Source organism: Nicotiana attenuata, unplaced genomic scaffold, assembly GCF_001879085.1.
Source record: "Nicotiana attenuata strain UT unplaced genomic scaffold, NIATTr2, whole genome shotgun sequence".
In the NCBI taxonomy this organism is placed as follows: Eukaryota; Viridiplantae; Streptophyta; class Magnoliopsida; order Solanales; family Solanaceae; genus Nicotiana; species Nicotiana attenuata.
In genome coordinates, this window is record NW_017674427.1 from 19,801 (window position 1) to 39,600 (window position 19,800).

Sequence of the window (19,800 nt, forward strand, 5' to 3'; positions counted from 1 at the left end):
GGCCTTCCGACGTCCTTTTAGGGACATTCGGCTCATTTTAGACAAGAATGGCATCACCCGACTTATTTATGACAAAAATTAAAATTTTGACACTTTTTGGCTATTTTTGCAAAAAGGGAGGTTGGACCCGATGAGGGTTGCCTACGTATCTCACATCTGGTGAGAATCAAACCGGCGTAGTTCGGGCAAATAAACCTAACTATTTTTGAAAATAGGACTCTTTTGTTTTTGTTGGCAAATACACTATTTCTGAAAGCAAAATTCATTTTTTTATGTTTTCTTGTTCAGTGGCAAATAAACAAACTAATTTGAAAATAAAACCCTTTTTTTCGTTTCTCTTTTCCATTGGTAAACAAAACAAACTAAAGAAAACTACTTTCCTTCTTTTCTTTCCTTTTTCAAAAATCCGGCGGCATTTCGGCACTACTTGGACACTGGTTTTTCAAAACTAGCGGTTACCCTCACTTAGTCCCAACACTGCTTATTTTCATAATTCACTCATTTAGACAAGCCGGTCAACATGCAAAGCCGAGCAAATAAATGCGCAAGTAGCACGTAAGATGCATCAGGATGGTCCATTATTTCAGGTCACCTGTCCTAGACGGACCCAACCCCTGTGTTGAGTCCCCTAAGTCAAATGCACATGATGCAAACAAGCGTCCTACTAGGGATCCGGCATGAGGTTTTGTTCTTCTAGGTTTAAACCCTAGGTTTATTGGTCTAGACCTGGCTTACCCGAGCGGACAACTCGGGCCGAGGGGGAGGCAGCGTACCGGGGATACAGAAGCTCCGCCGGCTTAGCAACTTATCCAAACCTCGTTCTAAATTGGGAAAGACTCTAAACAGAAGAGAAGCTACACGAAGTGCACCCTTCTCCATGATGTAGAAGACTCAGAGAGAGGAAGGGATTCGCGACAGTTCATACACTTCAACAAATAAAAAAGTGGTAAAACAATTAGCAAATAAGGCATGAAACATGTAGGAAAATCAGATAAAGCCAAATATAACAATTTAACTGAGCTCGAATTCTTGAACCCTGAACCGAAATTCTGGGTTCTTCTCCCCAGCAGAGTCGCCAGAGCTGTCACACCTCCTTTTTCTTACTACTACACCCCGTTAAGGGTATAATAAAGGAGTTTTTTCAATTAAAGAACAATCGAAACGGGATTCATTTTTATTAAGAGATTCAGAGTCACCACTTGGGAGATTGATGGTGTCCCAAGTCACCGGTTTGAATCCCGAATCAAGGAAAGGGTTTGACTCTGTATTACAGTCGAGAACCAGAAATCCGAGTAAAGAATTCTGTTAACCCGAGAGAAGGGGTTAGGCACTCCCGAGTTCCGTGGTTCTAGCACGGTCGCTCAACTGCTATATTTGGCAAAATCTGTTTTAATACATGTTATCCTATTGTGCGATTTTAGAAATTACTTACCGCTTTTGATTAAAATTTTTAAGAAAATGAACGTCGTTTAAAAACGTATTTTTGGATCACGTCACATGAAATGCACCCGGATCCTCGACACATTTTTATTCGACGTTTTGGGATTTGGATTTGAGTTGCATAAAATGCACACCCGTATTTAGGAAGGTAAAATTATTAAAGAACGCGCCTAAAGTGACTAACGTGTTATTAACTTTGCGGGAGGCCGTGAAATTCGCTAAACGGCACGTTCCGAATTCTAAGTATTTTAATATAAGCATTTAATGATGGCCCCGCAATTTATGCATTTTGTTTGGCGAGGCTCGTCTCATCTTATTATTTAAAGGCCATCCTAGAGCAAACTATAATTGTCTATTTATTTTGTCTCCAAAGGGGCCTAGATAATTAATATTATCAATGCTATTATTTAAAGTGACCAAGGAATTTGGGCCTCAAGTTCAAGTCCACACTTGAACAAGAGGCAAACCTCTTAATTCAAGCATGTTACTTAACTAGAAGGCCCAAAGCCTATATCATGAAATTGATCCCATAACTCTAAAGTGACTTTAAATCTTCAGCATTCTTTTGGGCCCCCAAAGTCAGTCCAGTAATGTGGAAACATGATCAGATTTCGTATTTGGGCATTTAGACAACAAATTTTAGGCCCAAACTTAATCTAATAGGAAGCTGCTAGGTTTTGGCCTTCCCGGGCCCACAACCAAATATTGACCCCTGTATGGATCTTCAGCTGTTAATTTTAATTCCCAGCAGCTCGAATAGAAGGCTGATTTAAATTCCAGATGTTGATTTTTATCAAATAACTTCGAAACCAATTATTACATGAATATGCAACTCACACAATTACCCAAATGCGTTGAATTAGAAATTCCAAAGCCAAATCAGTTTAAATCAACACACTATGATGATTTTTATGTATGAATTTGGGCCTGTGAACGAACAACGAATTATCCAGTGTAATTTAAGCCAAAAAACGCCTGATTTTACACTAATAAGCATGCAGCCCAGTTTAAATTCAATTTTCTAGTCGGTAACGTAACAAATCTGAATTAATTCATACTACAGCTGACATTTGCTAACTATTCACCATAATTCGAATGTCCGATGATTAACTACAAATGAAGACCTAGAATCAGTTTCATTCTATTACTAAGGCTAATGACTAAACTAATCACAAAAATGAATTTACTAAGGCTAATGACCGACCGACTGTTCAACAATCCAACAGTTTATTAACAGTCCAAAAAAGTCCTAATTATACAGTCCATAGTCTAAGTTAATACAAATCGAAGCTAAGCTCTACTAAGCAAATACACATCAACTAGTATCTATTTTAACTACAAATATAGAATAAACTAAATGAACACAGATCTGGAGGCCAAGGCATGAATACTTTTATTGCATCTTTCAATTCAAGGCTACATCAAAGCTAATTCAAGTGTGTACCTGGAATATAATGAAGCAGAAAAGAAGATCAGAGTTAGCAGCAATTCGGGTGACCAGCAGGAGCAAGTAGCAACTCACAGCAGCAAATCAATTGACCCAGTACCAACTCCAAACAATAAATCAACCAAAAACAGCTTGAATGTACTCAAATAACTCGAACTTGACTCAGGAACACTAGAACTCAAAATGACATTTGAACTTCCATTTAATCTAAGAAAGAGATGCAATGTAACAGTACTTTTTGAGTTTTCTGCTGTATTTACTTTTGTTTTTGGTTTTTTTGAAGGGATTAAGATGTAAGAGAAATTTGAACTATAAGAGTTCAGATTTTGAACTTCTTTTTATTTGAAATTTAGATCGGTATGCTATAGCTTGCAGGAGGGGTTCTTTGGGGAAAGTTTGGAGGCTGGAAGCTTTTGGGAATTTTTCAGATTCTGAGACTTGTGGAACAAGGCATGAGAGTGCCATTTTATAGGCAAAAAATGAGGGCAGCTTCAGATGTTTAGTTTTACATATTAGTCCCTCACTTATTTCTACTTAACCCTCTATTTTCTGACTTGTCACTCAAGTTATCCCACTAACTTTCTGAAATTATAACTAAGGCCCTATTTAGAAGTCTCTAGAGGTTTCTAGATTTAACTACAACTTTCCTATGCACCCTAAGTACCCAAACTAACCCTGAATTCAATCTGAAATTACCCCAAACTAGAATTAACTAACTCAGCCCTTTAACCATGGTTAATTACCCAAAAGCAAAGGGAAATTCAGCTAAAATCTAAACAGACCCTACAATTGAACTAACATGGAACTTAAATCTGACTGAATTATTAATCCAAACTAAGCTAATTCACCAAACAAGTCGAAATTGAACTGGGGTCGAATCATTAATGGTAAACATGAATTACTCACTCGACAACAATCACGAATTCAAACCAGCAGAAGATCAAAGCAAAATTGAACCAAAAACTAAAGGCTAAAACCAGAATTAATTAAATGCAAGAGAACCCTACTAGCTTATTCCAAAATTAAAACTACATCCTAGCATACTGACTAACAGCAAAAACTATAACGACAAAGCTTAAATGAACAACTTCGTATTGTGGATTAGTAGAACTCAAACGGAACGAAGTGAATAGAAACAGATAGGATTACTGATTCAAAACTCGGATCAATTATTCATGAAGTAAAATAGTTAAGAAGAGAGGATAATTCAAAAATAAAAAGAAGAATAAGCAACTCACTGATTTTGGGTCTTCACATGGCTAACCTTGAATTTTGATTTTCAAGTAATGTTGCATGTCTATTTCGCCTGAAATAGGCCTGTAACATTAATTCAAAATCAATCGAGCACTTAAAATCCCCAAAACAGGTCGAACTTCTGAACCCTAGATCTGGAATTAACGGAGTGTTGCATGGATTTGAAAGATTTTGGCTTGGAATTCAGGATGAGGGAGTCAAGGAGATTGTAGGGTGTAATTTTGATCGGATTTGGAAGAAGTAGGGTTTTGGCCGGATTTTCAGATGAAGATTCGAAAAGATTTGCAATGATTCGAGGGACATGGTTTGGATATTTGGGATGAGGAGATTGAGGAGGTCCTAGGGTGTTAATTTAGGACCGGTTTGTGGTGGCGCCGCCGTAGGCGGCGTCCACAGATTTGGATATTCGAAGAAATCGGTCATGATTCGAAGAAGAAGACTTGGGCATATAGAGAGAGGAGGGTGAGAGGATGATGCAATGTGAATTTGGGACCGTTTGGAGACCGATCGCCGCCGTGAGGCGATTTCCGGCGGCGGTCCAAGGCGGCGAACGGTGGCGTTACATGGTGCTTCTGAGAGAGACGAAATGGGAGGGGGGGGGGGGTTAGGTGATCCGACAATTATATATTTAATTGAACCCAGTTCCTGGCCGTAGGATCAAGAATCCTCGACGACCAGGATTAAATTGCTACAGAACGGCGTCGTTTCACCACAAAGGGGGTGGACTGGGTAAAAGGGTTGGGTTTGGGCCATTTTGGCCGGGTTTGGGAGGGATTTTTGGGCTGGGATAAAAAATTGGCCCAAAATTGGCCACCCTATTTGACTCTTTTAAAAACTCTCAATTTCTTTTTATTTGTTTCTTCTTTTCCTTTTATTTATCTAAATTTTTGATTTTATTAAATGCAAAATTAGAATGAAACCTAATTTNAAATCTTTCTTCTCCAAATCAATTGTAAGTTAATTTCTACTCATTTCTTTCAATCATTAACATCGTTTAACATATTTTTCACTTAAAATCAATGATTTTCATGGGTGAAATTGGGGGTTTTGGGTAGAACCTAGGTTTTCTAAAAATTTGGGGATTTGGACCTCAATTTGAGGTCCGATTTCAAAACAAATTACATATTTGAGTTCGTGGGGAAATGCGTAACCGGGTTTTGGTTCGAACCTCGGGTTTTGACCACGTGGGCCCGGGGGCGATTTTGGATCTTTTGGGAAAAACTTTGGGGAAATTTATTTGACTCTTTTAAAAAACTCTCAATTTCTTTTTATTTGTTTCTTCTTTTCCTTTTATTTATCTAAATTTTTGATTTTATTAAATGCAAAATTAGAATGAAACCTAATTTATTTCCAAAATTAAGCTAATTAAGTCCTACAAAATTGATTAAATCCTATTTAAGAGTAATATCATGCCAAATTCAACAATTAACAATTTTAAAAAAAAAATGCTAAAAGCGGACTATTTTTTGTTATTTTCTTTATATTTCGTTCTAAAAACAACTTAGCCACTAAATAATCCTAAAATAGGAAATTAGATCCTAAACGCAAATGTCAAGCATGTTTTTTTTTATATTTCTCATATGAATTAAAATGCATGAATAAAATGCAAACAATTAACAAAAAATAACACAAAATTCACAAAATTGTAAAATAATGAAAGAAAAATCATTTTGTTTGAATTTTTGGGAATAATTCACATAGGGCAAAAATCACGTGCTCACAAACCCTGCAATCAAGGCTTCATACTCGGCCTCACTGTTAGTCATATCAGGGCATCGTATGGACTGGCAAACTATTTCGCCTGTTGGGACCTCGAGTACGAGTCCTAGTCCAGATCCTGATGCGTTAGAAGTGCCATCGGTGTGCAGAACCCATTGGTCATGCATTGTGGCAGAAGTACTGGCGATTTCCCTTTCGACTTCGGGCATTATCTTCGCACTCAAGTCGGCAAGACGCCGTTCGCGGTTGATAGGCTATATCGTGCTCGCTCAGCTCTATGGCCCACTTGGCCAATCTGCCCGATAGTTTGGGTTTGTGCAGAATACTCCTTAGAGGAAAAGTCGTGACCACCGAGATGGGGTGGCACTAGAAATAAGGTCTAAACTTTCGTGAAGCTATGACCAAGGCTAGAGCTAGCTTCTCGAGGTGGGGGTACCTCGTTTCAACGTCGACCAAAGTTTTGCTAATGTAGTAAATTGGAGACTGCGTACCTTTATTTTCTCGTACCTGGACTGCAGTTACTGCGACATCGGACACGGCCAAGTAGACAAGGAGACGCTCTCCGGGATCTGCCTTAGCGAGCAACGGTGGCGAAGACAGGTAGCCCTTTAGTTCTTTTAAGGCATCGATGCACTCGGAATTCCGTTGGAGTCCGTTATCCTTTTTGAGTACGCCAAAAAAATTGTGACACCTATCGGAGGATTGCGAGATGAACCTCGACAGGGCGGCTATCCGGCCGGTCAACTTTTGCACTTGTTTCTTGCTGGTTAAATTTTCTAGGATTCCTTCTATGGCCTTGATCTGGTCAGGTTTAACCTCGATGCCTCGTTGTAATACCAAAAAGCCTAGTAACTTTCCAGAGGTTACGCCGAAGGCACATTTTTCGGGGTTCAATTTCATGCCGTACCGTCTGAGTATGTTGAAGGCTTGCCCCAAGTGGTCGATATGGTCTTCCTTCCTTTTTTACTTGACCAACATGTCATCTATATATACTTCCATGGTCTTGCCGAGTTGATCTTTGAAAATTTTGGTCACTAGCCTTTGATATGTTGCCCCTGCGTTTTTCAACCCGAACAGCATCGCCCTGTAGCAGTATGTCCCCTGGTGGGTGATGAAGGTGGTTTCTTCCTGGTCATCCTCCTCCATGAGGATTTGGTTGTAGCCCGAGTAGGCGTCCAAGAAGCTCAGCAGTTCGTGCCCGGCTGTAGAGTCGATGAATTGGTCGATATGGGGCAGCGGGAACGAGTCTTTTGGGCAGGCTTTGTTCAGATCTGTAAAGTCTACGCACATCCGCCACTTTCCGTTCTTCTTTTTCACCATGACCACATTGGCGACCCACTGAGGGTACTTCGATTCCCTGATAGAACCGTTCACTAATAATTTTTCGACCTCTTCGTGAACCGCGTCATTTATTGCAGAGTTGAACTTTCGTCTGATTTGCCTTACCGGAGGGTAAAACGGGTAGACGTTCAACTTGTGAGTTGCTATTTCCTTCGGGATACCTGGCATGTCTACATGGGAAAGGGAAAACAGGTCTACGTTACTTTTTAAGAATTGGCAAAATTTACTGGATCTTGGAGCATATGGCCAATGAAAGCTTTCTTGCTGTGGTCGTCATCGTCTAGTTGGACGGGGTCGAGGTTCTCTATGGTTGAACCTGTGGCCTCTACGATTTTGGGGTCTCTGATAACGTCTTTCCTCTTATTTCCATCTGACCCCGACTTCGTTAATTGCTATGCCTCCTCGACCTTTCCTTTTAATTGTTGGGTGTATGTGCAGTCTTGAACGATGCGGTAGCATTCTCGGGCCGTGCATTGCTCTCCTCGGATGCAGAATACTCCCCAGGGGATGGGAATTTAATGACTTGGTGAGAGGACGACTTTCATTGCGTGTATCCAAGGTCGGCCTATGATGGTGTTGTATGCCGTATCATGGTCCATGATGTGGAACGTGGTCTCCAAAGTGACGCCATCGGCCAGGACGGGCAACGTGATTTCTCGAGACGTCCGCTCAACTGCATTGTTAAAGCCTGTTAGCGTGATGCAACACGGCACTATCTTGTCCTCGAGCTTTATTTGGGTGAGAACTCGAGGGTGGATGATGCACGCGCTGCTCCCGTCATCGACCATAATACGTTTTACATCAGTATCAAAGACACGTAAAGTAATGACAAGAGCGTCATAGTGAGGAAGGGCCAAATCGTGGGTATCTAACTTATCGAAGGTGATGCTTTCTTCGAGTTCGTCATACCGTTCGTGGGTGATGGACTATTTGAGTTTGTGGGTGGTGGTGAACTTCAGGTTGTTGATAGATGTGTCGTCGCCTCCTCCGATGATCATTTGAATGGTCCGGGTTGGGGAAGGTGGTTTGGGCGGTCCCTGGTGTTCTTCTCGCCCTCGGGCGAAGTTGGCCCTCCCATGATCGCTCATCAACTCTTTCAAGTGTCCTTGGTGAAGCATGTTCACGGCCTCCTGTCTTAGGGCGATACAATCCTCCGTTTTATGACCCCGCTCCTGGTGGAATTCGCAGAGGGCATTTGACTTTCTGGTGCTCGGGTTAGATCTCATCTTCTGCGGCCATTTCACTTTTGGGCTGAGCTTCTCCAATGCGTAGACTATTTCTGATGAGGAAACACAAAAATTGTGAGCAGATAATAAAGGGGGCATACCTTTCTCATTTTGGTGGATTCCCGTTCGGGTCTGGATGGACCTTCATGGTGGTGTGGAGGTTGCATACGGGTGCCTCTAACGTAAGGCTGATGTCTCCCTCGATTAGGTCGGGATCCTGCTAGATCTCTCCTGCTGTCGTTTCTCCGGTCTTTCCTAGACTCCATTTGGTAGGTCCGTTGAGATCGTCCTCGTCGGCTCTTACCTCGGCTCAGTAGGCGTTGTGTATCTCGTCCCAAGTGGTTGGAGGATATTTTATGAGTCGCCTTAGCAACTTTTTGATCGCCCTCGACCCACTTCTGCTTAGCTCATTCTGGAAAGCGGCTAGTGCCATCCCCTCAAATACATTTGGAAAGGTCATGCTTACACGGTTGAACCGAGCGAGGAAGTCCCTGAGTGCTTCGCCAAGTGATTACTTAATGGGGAATATGTCGTTCACCCTTGCCTCTGCTTTCTTGGCCCCGGCATGGGCGGTGACAAACGTGTCTGCCATTTCTTCGAATGTTTCTATGGAACGCGCAGGTAACTGGGAGTACCAAGTCAGTGCTCCCCCAGTTAGGGTTTCTCCAAACTTTTTCAGCAATATCGACGACACTTGTTCTTTTGTGAGGTCGTTGCCTTTTACTGTAGTGACATAGTGGGTCACATGATCCTCCGGGTCCGTCGTGCCGTCGTATATTTTTAAGTACGGTGGCATTTTGAAGGTCTTTGGTATGGCGTGCGGTGCAGCCTCGTCGCTATATGGTTTCTCAACAAACCGACCGGCGTCTCTATTTGGCAGAAGTTTTGGGGCGCCCGGTATTTTGTCTACCCTTTCTTGGTGCTCTTTCATCTGGCTATGGAGCATTTTGCTCTCGTTCTCCATCTCCTCCATTTTCTCAAAATGGTTGTGAGGTTGTCATTACCTGCATCACTAACATAGTGAGTAATACCTGTTGCGGCCTTACGGGAGAGGAGGGGGGGAGGGGGCATGCTCTTCGTCAGTTGCTGATGTGACACCAGCCCTTGTCTCTTCCCTACTCGACCTCCGAACGGGCTTGTCGAGGAAGTCGGTTAGCGTGTTTGTCAACCATGCCTCGAGTAACCTTTTCACTGCTGGTGGCGCCTCTTCTGTCGTGGATGTAGAGGCGCACTTACCGTGCGAGGTCGTGACGCTACCGAGAGGCGGAGGTGAGCTGTTTCGCCTGGGAGAGGTGTTTGGTGTTATGTCTTCGCCCTTCGCTTCATCCACTTCGTTAATGGTGTCGAGGAGATTGGCAGTGAGGTCAGCTTTCGCCTTTCTCTTTTCCTCTCCGTTGCCTGCCATATCAGATTTGTGCAAACAAGGAAATACGGGATTTTGCAAAGTTTTGTGCGTTTTTTTAGATCTAGAAGAAACTAAAATTTTAACTAGAAAATCCCCACAGACGGCGCCAAATTATTTGACCAAAAAGTGTTAAGCCTTTTTGTTAAACTAATTAAATGAGATGATGATGGGTAAATCCTAGGTAAATATAATAAATCCTAGATTTGAGATTAATTGATATCAATAACGCAAAATTGTATTCAAGGCTATTTAATACCAAGGGGATGTTTAATGGTATTGTTATGAATGTATGAGGGAGTAATGGCAAGCAATATGTATAATAAATGGCAATATATATAAATAGAGAGAATGATTCACCCAAATATTCAATAAGGTGGATGATTATCTCTCTGATAATGATGTAAGACAAACAAACATGAGAATATAGAAAGTTCTCTCGGATCTGATGTGAGAAAGCTTGGGACCAACGAAACCGAATCTCTTTGTAAAGGCAATGTTTGTAATTTTCTTGAGAGTCAATCTTTCAAGAAAGAGCTTACCATATAGAATATTACATGCCCCTCCTTTCTCTCTCTCTATTCCTACTTATATGTGACATATCTCTTACCCAACTGAAAGTACAAGTGAGAATATTCCTTTAGAATACCTTATTACTAAACTAGCCGTTTGAGCCGATCTGAGTGCTCGACCTCGACCCTAGTTGCTCAGCTCGTCAATACTTCTTAAGCATGACCTCGGCCTAATGAGCTCTTAGTTATTTTTTAGACAAAATTTCTCTGATCAGATTTTGACCCATACATTCACAAAATTCAAAATTCTTTTTACATTTCACAAATTTATAAATCTGAACGAAAAGTCGAAATGAATTTTGTTCTTTGTATTCAATTAGTATTCCATGATCAAATAACACCAACTTTTGATCATTTTGTTTTTATAAAAACCCACGTGTTAGAAAGCTTATTTTGTTAATCAATAAGGGTGAATTTAGCTCATTTTGCAACATTAAGGATAAATTTGATCCCAGCTATTAACGTAGGATAAATTGAAACTATTTCGTAAAGTTAAAGGACAAATTTGGCCATTTTGCTTTTTCTTAATCTTACCTCGATTTAATGGTTATTTCACTTTTGCCCCTCATCAATTTCAGTCTTTTGAAATCAACCCAGCAGAAAAAGATTTGCCATAAACCTTTTTTTTCTGCACTGTAGAGGAAGAGAACAGAATCATACACCCATTGTTGACTGTGAGCTAAGTTTTAGTCCTTTGTGTAGTAATGGGTGCAAATAGATGCAATCTCAAGATATCCAAAACTTGCATTTCAATGGTTTCTTCATCTGTAGACTCTGTTTCTAACTCCTCCATTTCCTCCGCCGCTCAAGAAGATCAGGTTTCTCTCGCATACCCAGAAGGATTTTTTTCAATAAATCCTATACCTGAATGTAACATTTTACTCCTCCCCTTCCCATTTTCGTAATAGTAGAAGTGAATATTAAATATCCATATTAGTTGATATTTACTACTAGTTGGGATTAAGTTTTTAGATTTATTAGAGAACTATTATTATTATTATTATGAGGATGATATGAGTTGAGCTTAAATGGGAAGTAAGTATTCTTATAAAGGATATTAACTTATTTAGGGATGAAGCATAGTGATTATATATATTTTTCTTAATAGAAGTGAATATTAAAGAAATGGTTGAAAAGCTACAAACTTTAAAGTATTAAATTGTTTAATAAATATGAATTCTGGAAAGTTGTATAGAAATAAATAGTGTCAAATGTCCTGGACGTCCCAAAATATAATGTGTCATATAAACTGAGATCGAGGAGTGCAACTTAAGTCGTTTGTCTTCTTATTTTTCTCTCTCCCCTTTTCTTGTTTGCCTACAGGAGGTCTCAAGTGTCACAGTTCTTGTTTGAGTGAGGCTGTCGAGTCTTGCGTGTGAGAAGAAATCACCTAGTATTTTTCGTCTTTGCTGGAATTTGAACCCTTGTCTTCAAGGTTTTCACCCACGTCAATGACCAATGACCGGTGCGATTTTATGTTCTTAACTCTTGTCGCACTCCGTATTTATTATGTGTGTGTGATCATTGAGCTGAATGTTTTTGTGTTACTTTAGTTCTTGCTGTGATTTTTTCTCTACATGGATCTCTGTGAAGTGTTAATTGGTAATATCATGCTCTTACTATGAATTTAACCTGCTGTAACTTTTAGAGATTCTCTTGCTATTGCATGGCCTCTTAGGTATTCTTTGTTAATCGTTAGAGCTCTCATTGTTGGCTTTGGAGAATGCTTTAGGACATTATTGGCTTCAAGTGCCACAATTAGACATAAACAAGTATTGAACTGGTTGTTAACTCACTGTTGCAATTGGTTAGTCGATATCCAAAATATATGTCGGAATGCGAGTTATGTGTTACAATTACTCTAAATTCAGACAATGATGTATACTTATTAAAGGAAAAATTTGGAAAGTACCTCTCGTCGCAAAGTTAGGAAGCACAAAGATACTTCTCTATTTTACAATCGAAATTATAAATAATGCATCAAATCTTCTTCACTTATCTATTATTTACCTACTCGCTCTTTACTCTTCTTTGTAATTCATTTGTAAAGCTCTTCAACTATCAATATTAGACGCTATGCCTTTGAAAATTATATAGAATTATGAGTTGGTTTTGAGCCTTTAGGTTCTCAAACCGCTTGAAAAACTTGGCTTTATGCTTGTAAGCTAGAATAGACCCAACAAGGTTTCTTGGCTAGTGGACAGTCTCAAGTTTTTCATTATGACTGTCTGAATGTGCTTTCTGGCAGACCGCAGAAGTGTAATCCGTCACGCCACGGATTGATGAAATCCTAGGATCAGGTCTAACAAAGACATAAAGGTTTTGATAGGAGAATAATGTGATACTCCAATTCTTGAATAGTTACAGAATTTTAAGTACTCTATAAACCTTCGGTTCTTCTACTATTAATGAACTTAAAATTTGTTTGGTGACACAACAAGAACAGCAAGTTGTTTGGTTAGCTATAACCAGATTGTTAAAATTACTGCTTGTTAATACAATCTTGAATAAGTTATCCTATCTTCTGGTAAACACTCTTTTGAATAACAATACTTAAAACTTGTTAAGTAGCCATTAATTTGTATCATCCTGCAGGTGTTTGTGTTTCATCATCCCTAGTTCGATTTTCTCGCTCCTATAAATAATAAAATGAATTTATCTTCTCTATGCTGACAGCTGCATACTTCTTTACTTTATGAAGTGAGTATTTCATCATTTATAGTCGATACAATCCGTGATCTACGCTTCTTTAAACTGTTTATTTGACTTTCCTCTCAGACCCGTCTTGCTGTTCTATCCAGGCTATGCTGTGGTAGCCAAGAGTTTCAATTTCATTGGACTGGGCTCTTGGTGGGCCCAGTAAGAAGGGATTTTTTTGTTTGGGCCACATTTGGAAAGCCTGAACTTCTAAGCTAGCTCCAGTAGTCAAAATTCACTAGAAAATGCATGTTCCAAATGCTCAAACATGGATATTATCTGCTAATTTATCTATTTCTATAGGTTGGAATTTACTAATATAATCTGACTTGCTAAATTATCCCCGCGCATATATATAAGGATAGAGAGCTAAGACAGTAGGTTTCACTTCTGTGTTAGCGTCGCCGCAGTCTTGCAAGGTACCTAGGTTAACGCCAGCTTTCAATTTTATGAACTGATTAAAGTCCTTTTTTGTCTATTGAATGTGTGTATGAAATTTTACCTGTCTGGTTGAATGGAGATCCTGTTCTCTTTTATTTCTTTTCCCTCTATCCTTTTGCTGCTACATTTGTGATTATGGATTATCCTTTATCCATTTGCGCCTATTCCCTTTAGATTTTGCCTGGTTTATCAAGTTGAAGCTTTATGATGTAACTTATCACATATAATAAAGGCCTCTTTGCAATTGTTCTAATATATCTGGAGCTTAACATATAAAATTCGGCACCAATTCATCTCCTTCTTCCGGTGGGTTGGGTTGGTGGTAACTAATAAGAATGTTGACAAAAGGTGCAATCTTAAAAATGATCTAAGGTTCGATTTCTTTCCCAAAACGAAGGATCAATAGGTACTGCTCCTTTGGCTACCAGTTGCATTAGAGAAGCGTGTGACAGCATGTATTTAAATAGACATTGATTAATTCTCTTTCATCATTCCAATTTGCTTCCGTGGGCCACGAGATTATATAACATTGATACTTATCTGCCCCGCAAAAAGAAAATTTTGGAATGCATTAATCACCTCTCTGTCAGTTTCCTATTATGTTAACAAGTCTTCAATATCCTGCTATTGCACTCATTTTAATTTGTTCCAGTGCAAGTCATCTACATGTTAAATGTATTGTGAACTCATATGATGTCCCAATTTTTATTTTGTTTATCATGTAGCTATATGGAGAAGGAACAGATTGAGAAGTTCCAGAGGTATGAAGTTGAGTGCCGGAGATATTTGATGTCCAAGTACTTCTCAGACAAGAATATCTTTGGAGGTAAACATGATAAGCGAGCTTGTTATCAGTATTAAACATGATAAGTGCTGGGGTTTGATAATTGCATTTATATGTCGATACGCACGGTGTTTACTGTGAACTGCATTTGCTCACTTGTGGCGGATACTCTTATCCGCATCTCAATTATGTGTTTTAGGGATCACAATAGTGTCTGTTGGTTTTTTACCTCTCTTCCTATACCTTAATTGAGTACCTTCATATCTTTATTCTTATTTTGGTGTTTTATCTTTGTGTCTACTTTTTTCTGCTCTTTCTCCCTAGATATAGATGCTACTGTAGATTTATTTTGTCAAGAAAACTATTTAAGACATCCTTTCTCCAAAAAAATAAAAAATAAAGACAATACATTGAAGGACCAGGGTCATTTATTGTCATTAGGAAGTGCATATTCAATACTGTAGTTTGTTACTTTACTTTGGATCTGTTTATTCCCTTGCACAACAACAACAACAACCTAGTGTATTCCCACGGGCAGAGAGGTTGTTTCCGATAGACCCTCAGCTAAAGAAAAGTTTATTCCCTTGCAATAGTAGTAAATTAATCACTATAGGATTAACTTCCTCGGACTTACGGCCTGTATAGTAAAAAAATATTGATTGAGAACCAGCACATATTGCTCAAGTCATAAACTTTTCCAACAGGGATGATCTTTTTGGTGAGTCTGCTACCTCTTTTATCTTGCTCTTTGTTTTTCGACGTGCACAACAGAAGGAAATTTTTATCTTTGTCATGGTATAATTGTATATCTTTTATTTTAGATCAATTTCAGTTTGGCATTGATAATCTAAGAATTGTTTAGAATTCAGCCCTACCATTTTCTTCCCTAAAAGCTTTAGACATGATTGAGTTCACTGATAATCGTTTGCAGGAAACATATTTGATGTAAAAATGACTAAAGATGGAGAAACCACAAAAGTGAGCAGGTAATATATGTGAAAATATTGCATGTTCTAATCTGGCTTATCTTTTGTTGCCTCATTAGCTCTTTTTTTTATTTTTTATTTTTTATTTTTTCGATTTCGCCTCAGGTTTCCTGGTTACCAGTCCTATGTGGATCCTGCTAATTTTAATGATGGCAACAGTAGCAAGTCAAATTCTACAAGTGAAACTCATGCTAAGAGGAAGCAACCTTCAAAGAAAAATTACTTATCTTAGAATTTCTTTCCTTTTATTGGGCTATCCTTTTAATCAGTACAATCTTGTGGACGCGTATATTACCATGTAATGAATATTAAACTTTCACTCCCGTTTTCATTGTGCCGGGCCTTATTTATTGGTTATTGTTATTGCTTTTCATCTATTTTCTGGTTATTATGATGCTGTCATTATTTCTTGCTTTTCTGTTGATGGTACTAATATAATGTTTCTTTTCGTCTTCTTGAGCCGAGGATCTTTCAGAAACAGGCTCTCTACTCCCTCGGGAAGGGATGAGATTTGCATATACACTATCCTCCCCAGACCCCACTTGTTGTTGAATCTTAAACTTTCAAAGAATTTCATTTCATCCTTGTGGATTGCATAAATAGCATAATTATTTTAACAATCATTTTATTTATGATTACAGTTGGAAGGTTGCTGAGCATATTACATTTTAAAACTTAATACTGTAGAAAGTAATCAAAGTATTAACATATTTAAAATTATGTGACAGTATAAATTGTAAATTTACATTAACCGCAGTCCGCAGCTAGTTTTAAATCCATTATCTAGTATAAGTTATATTGTTGTCTGTTTTAGTCGAATTACAGTGACAGGATCTACTGGGGGTATCTGTCGGTCGGTACGGTACGGTATTTAGACATTGCAGTTCGGTATTTTTGGTATTCGGTTTCTTAAAATCCTATACCATTACCGTACCTAATTAAATTCGGCATGATTCGGTTTTTCTCCTTTCGGTTTCGGTTTATTCGGTTCGGTAACTTCGGTTTATTCGGTTTGAATACTAACTAGTGCATAGAGCTATATACTATAATATTCTTAATTAAAGTACTCAAAAATACAAAATTGAAAATGTTTGTTGACAAAAATTTTGTTCAAACTAGCAAATATCGACCCAAATAGAGAAAATTGTACATCAAAAAGTATTTGATCATTAGAAATGTCTTGTCACTTGTTTAGAGTTAATTGATGAACTTAGAAAATAAAGGAAAGCAAAATTTTAGATTTTTTATATTTATGTTATAATTGATAATATGTGTTTTATGATATATAATATGTATTTCGGCACGACATCGGTATTTCAGTAATACCAATTTTTTAAAAACCTTAAACCAAATTCCATACCAAATACCAAAATACCGTATACCAAATACCAAAATTTTCGGTTTCGGTACGGTAATTCCGTATTTACCAAATTATGCACAACCCTAGGATCCACTCAATACACATTAAATTCCCCAAAACCGCACAATATATTTATTTAAAGGGAATAGGCCGCGCATAAAATCATCCCAAGCGTTGCTATTGCGGTTAAGAAACCATTTCTTTAGAAAGCTCCTAACATTGAATATAATCATTTAAAAGATTTATTGACATAAGCTTCATATTTCATGCTTCAACATCTAGCCTTCAGTTTATCAAATGGTTTAATTGGCAAGGATCAAGACTCACTAAACTACTCAATTTTGTGCTAATGTATTAGTACATTTGTGAACCCATTTTTCATTTTTTTCTTCTTTTTTTCTCATTGTGATCTTGATTAGAGCGCAATGAAACGAAATTTAATGCAGAGTTATTTGATAATTGTATTGATGAAAAATAACATGTAAAATATATTTGATAGAATAATTGAGCTGTACACAAACTGATCGAAATACCGCCATAATAAAAAAAAAATACAGCACGAGTAATGTGATTGACTGTTTTTCTTTTTTTATTAGAATTTTCTAGCTTTCATGTGGCTATGTTTAGAAAAAGGCAAACAACTGTTCTCTTTTTTCAAAATCCCAGAAATTGAAAATACCTAAAAAGTTTACAGTCCAACCGAATTGCCAGGGCCAAGACTCAAAATTGCAAGACATCCCATGTAGAATCCCAAAACTCTCAGTTGCTTCATTTTCCTTACAGTCGAAGATACAATTCCTGAGGTGCACAGCAAATGATATTTGTGGAAATATCTATATTCATAGTCTACCAATTTGCATTTTTCTTTTCAATATTTGAGCTAAATCTACATAGTAAGTTCACTAAGTTTATTTTTAGGTAGCTTTTGCATTTTCCACTTTATTTGAGCTAGGAAATCAATAAGACTACGAAGTGAGTTTAATAGTAAAACGTCGTTCATTTTTACTTATCTGCTATATTAAAAATACATTTTCACTTTTACTTGTTAATTTTAATAAATCAAGAAAAAAAAAATTACCTTAGTATTAACTACTCATTTTTTAAGACTTAATAAAATACTATCACCATCATAAGTACTATGGTAAAAATGAATGGAGGGAGTAATTTAATTCATGTTTGTTGTCTTTCGATGTGTAAGACTTTGGTCCTTCCCCGACAAGGAGAAAAGTTCACATTTTAATCTCGAAACTTTTGTCTGTGTTATTTAATGTACGTTCTTTAGGGCATAGTCCACAGACCACATTCGACTAATTTCAAGACTACATCATCCTAGGTATAAGTACTTTCAGCTCTCAGCTCTGACTCTCCTTTTGGCACATTTCATAGTGATCGCCAATAATTAATTTAAGCTTCAAAATTAATCACCACTCATATTCTAGTATAAGATAGTTTGTCAGATCTAAGATACTCTTTAAACGAAAGAAATGAAGCATGTAACTCACCTGATTTTTTTTTTTTTCCAGAAATTTGAAATTTTAGTAGCGTTTGTTTGAAATAACAAATAGTGAAAATCTTGAGTCTTTGTAAGAACAAAAAAATGTTTTTCGAATTCTTTTCAACCAAATATCATTTCGAATTTTTATTCAACCTGTATACGGTCAAAATCGGGCTTGCCTAATTTTGCTGATTAAACGAGACCAGGGGGAGGGGTCGAAGATCGGCCCCATAGCATGTCGGACCGAGACACGAGGATAAGGTACCGAGTTCGGGATTCGAGGTACCTGTCGAGATCAAGACCAGTAATGATCGAGATCGAACTCAAGCAAGACCGAAGATAGCATAATAGCGGAAAGGCGAGATATCCGTCGAGAATCACGGCGGAAATCCCGAAACAGATCGAATCAAGGACGGTTATTTAGCTAATCACGGGATTTCCTTCTGTAATTAGAATTATACCGTAAATAAGATTCCTCTACTATATAAAGAGGGTCTCAAACCATTTGTAATCATCTGACATTCACGCATATCAAAGCAATACAATAATCTTTTCTCTTATACTCTCTTGTTCATCAGTTGGTTTCATAACTCTACTCTCACTCACTCAGTTCGAGGGCGACCTAGCTCGAGGGCTGAATTGCATTTCAATACTGGTTTGCTTTACTTTTTTGTTTATTTATACTATTAATCATCATATTTATCAATCAGTGCTAGGTGAAATTACATATCCTTAAAACCACTTATAAATTTAATTGTTATCCGATTTTAAGGGTAAACAGTTTGGCGCCCACCGTGGGGCTAAGGATAATAGTGATTGCCTGGTATTAATTCTCATAACACACACTGCTTTACGCTTGTTCTCGTAAGTCTCTTTGATTTCAGGAATCAACATGTCAAACTCTCAAGTAGCACCCACTCACACAGACAACAGTCTTGGTCTTCATGGCGAGAACGAAAACATAGCCGCCCCGGGAAACAGAGTAGCTCCAGTCAACTCCGTGGACTGCCGGTCATAGACCAGTCGATGTCAGCTCCCATATTGCCATTAATGGGAATTTGGGTGTCGACCCTGAAAATAGCATCCGCAGAGACGCTCGAACAACCGATCAGATGTCACAGAGCGGTGAAGAAGGTGGAATTATCCTTCGAATGATATTCGAGATGTTGCAGTCTGAACAAGCCACAATAGCACAACTCCAAAATCAGAATTGTACACCAAGCAGGATCGAGCTCGAGCCATCACTAGAAGTTGTTCATAGAGCCGAACCAGTGCCAAAGAGATCGAATGAAGGAGAATCGGAGACTAATCCCGCTATCATAAAAATGCTCGAGGAACTAACGAAGAGGATCGAGACAGGGGAAAAGAAGATCGAGGAAAGTGATAAGAAAGTGGAAACTTACAACTCTAGGGTCCACCAAATCCCTGAGGCACCACTGGTATTGAAAGGACTTGATTCCAAAAATTTTGTCCAAAAACCTTTCCCCCAAGTGCGGCTCTGAAGCCAATCCTAAAGAAGTTCCGTATGCCCGAGATTCCGAAGTATAACGGGACGAGAGATCCAAACAAACACGTCACCTCTTATACGTGCTCCATTAAGGGAAATGACTTGGAAGATGATGAAATTGAATCCGTG